At 45.3% G+C, this 3669-nt stretch overlaps 1 long non-coding RNA gene across 1 annotated transcript in view; it reads right to left on the bottom strand.

The window, feature by feature from the left end:
- The window catches only part of LOC112073318 (uncharacterized), a 76423-nt gene that overhangs the window by 28163 nt on the left and 44591 nt on the right, over positions 1 to 3669 (bottom strand). Inside the window, exon 3 of the long non-coding RNA XR_002894500.2 lies at positions 819 to 874. This is a non-coding gene — a long non-coding RNA (uncharacterized lncRNA). The remainder of the gene's footprint in view (positions 1 to 818; positions 875 to 3669) is intronic.

Genomic DNA, 3669 nt, shown 5'->3' with positions numbered 1-3669 from the left:
TGCCAGGTAACTGTTCACTGGACACTGTAAATCTAGAACTAGTTATAAATCAGAACCTCTGCAGTCAGACAGAGTAGAACACAGGGACAGCAAGAGGGATCAATCAGATAGGGAGGGATGGAGCGATGGAGGGAGGAGAGTGAGAGAGTGATGAAACGGAAGGGGAAAAGAAGAGTAATAAGGAAGGCAGAGATGAATGAGTAAATAATATGCCTGTTTTTCACACCTCTCTCCTCCCTCTCTCCTCCCCTCCACACCTCTCTCCTCCCTCTCCCCTCTCCTCCATCATCTTTCTCCTCCATCCCTCTCCCCTTTCTTCTCTTCACACCTCTCTCCTCTACTTAACACCACTTCCCTCTCCTTAACACCCCTTCTCTCTCTCCTGCTTCGTCTCCTCAGAGAAAGTCAACATACTGACTCAAATCCAGCCACTTTAACGATGGAAAAATTGATGGAAAAATGTATCACTAGCCACTTTAAACAATGCCACTTCATATAACGTTTACATACCCTACATTACTCATCTCATATATATATACTGTACTCTATACCATCTACTGCATATTGCCTATGCCATTCTGTACCATCACTCATTCATATATTTTTATGTACATATTCTTCATTCCTTTACACTTGTGTGTATAAGGTAGTTCTTGTGAAATTGATAGGTTAGATTACTCGTTGGTTATTACTGCATTGTCGGAACTAGAAGCACAAGCATTTCGCTACACTCGCATTAACATCTGCTAACCATGTGTATGTGACAAATACAATTTGATTTGATTTGATTTAGGTATAAGTCCTGGAGGGATACTTACCCTCTGTTGGTTACGATGGCCTTCTTCAAGTGAATGTAGCTGGTCGGGAAGATTCCCTGAGAAAAGAAAAACCAGGGACTGTATTAGCTTTGATCAGCGACTGTATTAGCTTTGACCAGCGACTGTATTAGCTTTGACCAGGGACTCTATTAGCTTTGACCAGGGACTGTATTAGCTTTGATCAGCGACTGTATTAGCTTTGACCAGGCACTCTATTAGCTTTGACCAGGGACTCTATTAGCTTTGACCAGGGACTGTATTAGCTTTGACCAGCGACTGTATTAGCTTTGACCAGGCACTCTATTAGCTTTGACCAGGGACTCTATTAGCTAAGAGTGTCAATGTACCTTACAGCCTTCTACTACTGCTCAGATAGACAGAGAGAGGGGAGAGAGAGGGGATATAGGGAGAGAGAGAGGTGGGAGAGAGGGGTGAGAGAGAAGAAGAGAGACAGGATGAGAGAGGGGAGAGATAGAGAGAGAGAGAGGATGAGAGAGGGGAGAGATAGAGAGAGAGAGAGGATGAGAGAGGGGAGAGAGAGGGTTACTGAGGCTATAGGTTACAGGGTTACAGAGGTTACAGAGGCAGGCTCCCTACCTTTTCACTATCACACCCATTTATAGAAAGTTATAAACTGGGTGGTTCGATCTCTGAAAGCGGATTGGCTCACAGCCGTAAACAATTTTTTTATGAATTATCCCCGCTCTAGAATCAAACGTACACTTTTGGTGTCACACCCTGATCTGTTTCACCTGTCCTTGTGATTGTCTCCACCCCCTCCAGGTGTCACTTATTTTCCCCAGTGTATTTATCCCTGTGTTTCCTGTCTCTCTGTACCAGTGTATTTATCCCTGTGTTTCCTGTCTCTCTGTGCCAYTTTGTCTTGTATGTTTCCAAGTCAACCAGCGGTTTTCCCCGMTCTCCTGCTTTTTTGCATTCTCCTTTTTCTAGTCCTCCCAGTTTTGACCCTTGCCTGTTTCTGGACTCTGTACCCGCCTGCCTGACCATTCTGCCTGCCTTGACCTCGAGCCTGTCTGCCACTCTGTACCTCCTGGACTCTGAAGGTGTTGACCTTCTGCCTGTCCACGACCATTCTCTTGCCTACCCCTTTGGATTAATAAACATTGTAAGACTCCAACCATCTGCCTCCTGTGTCTGCATTTGGGTCTCGCCATGATATTTGGGTTCCCATTCTGTTCGACACAATTGTTTTAGTAGTTACAAATTAGGTCTCTCTACCAAACTTCCCTGCTAAAACATAGGTATCAGGTCTCCCTACCAAACTTCCCCGCTAAAACATAGGTATCAGGTCTCCCTACCAAACTTCCCTGCTAAAACCTCTTGATGCCGTTTCGTTGTCACAGTCTAAATACCAATCACCAAATGAGGGGACCAAGCTAATGCAATTGTGGATTAAATCGACTTTAGTACATGCTGTCAAAAGGCTGTATTCTGCAATGGGGACGGGAATAAGAGCAACCTAATGTGTTGACAATGTTGCACAAGAGAAAAGCGTGATGCTATTTTTAACATTTTATAAAATCAGAGGAGAACATTCTCTGTCTGCATTCAGCTCCACTCTAATCTTGAGGGGCGTTTCTTTAAAACATGCATCCAATCCCCTTGATCCTTTACATAGCTAGACCAATCATATGCTTCAATGTGCCGCAGTTCACAGTGCTGTGGCAAAACAGAGGTTCCACTCGTGATGGTAAATTGCAGGTGCAGACGCTCTGATTTCAAAACATTTTGGAAGCACAGTTGATACGTTAACACGCTGACTACTAGTTAGAAAAATATAATCTGTACTTTTCAATGGGTGAGATATAAGAGGTGTGGCGTGAMAGAGAAGAGGGTCAAATGCACGTTCTCACGGGCTATGTGATATAAGATACCCTGGCGGATGATGGAATATGCTGCCTCTGCAGAATGTGAACGATTCTATTCATGGGATGTAGAGAGACTGCTCTCTCTCTCTCTCTCTCTCTCTCTCTCTCTCTCTCTCTCTCTTGTGCTTCACTAAGGGCACTACGCACACACGAGCACGACACACCCACCCAGCACACACACGCAACACACAGCACAGCACACAACACACACACACAGTCCCACACACACACACACACACACACACACCACATACACACACACACCCAACACACACACACACACACACACACACACACAGCCACCGGAAGAGACCCGGGGACATATACCATCTTGTCTGACCTCCTTTCAGCCCTGTGCATCCAGGAAGTGAAGCATTATGTAGTAACAGTGCATGTTTGGGAAATCACTAGCCATCTGGATCTGTGCCCTCCGCAATGCAGATCTGCCTGTGTGTGTGATGTGTGTGTGTGTGTGTGTGTGTGTGTGTGTGTGTGTGTGTGTGTGTGTGTGGTGTGTGTGTGTGTGTGTGTGTGTGTGTGTGTGTGTGTGTGTGTGTGTGTGGTGTGTGGTGTGTGTGTGTGTGTGTGTGTGGTGTGTGTGTGTGTGTGTGTGTGTGTGTGTGTGTATGTACCTCCCTCTGTTATATCACCAGTGTCATATTACTGCTTCTTGAAAGTTTGAAGCTGAGAATCATAATATCACGGTAGTATAGGCGCTCAGATGATATTATGATCAATAGATACGAGCTCTAAAATACAGACATACTTCTAGTGATGATAGGATGTGCCTATCAACAGGGAACGGGAGGTACATATGGGGCGTTTGGACCTGGACATTGGCCGATACTGAGCGTGCTTTGGGAATCTCGTATCAATATTCGCCCTTGCACTACCGTATCCGACCTCTGCATTAGAGGCTCCAGGAAAGTCAGCACCATTGCATCAATAGGAGCATAGCTAGA

Source organism: Salvelinus sp. IW2-2015, unplaced genomic scaffold (assembly GCF_002910315.2).
Source record: "Salvelinus sp. IW2-2015 unplaced genomic scaffold, ASM291031v2 Un_scaffold2226, whole genome shotgun sequence".
NCBI classification, from domain to species: Eukaryota; Metazoa; Chordata; class Actinopteri; order Salmoniformes; family Salmonidae; genus Salvelinus; species Salvelinus sp. IW2-2015.
The sequence above is the reverse complement of the archived record's forward strand: the minus strand, read 5'-3'. Positions and strand labels throughout refer to the sequence as shown.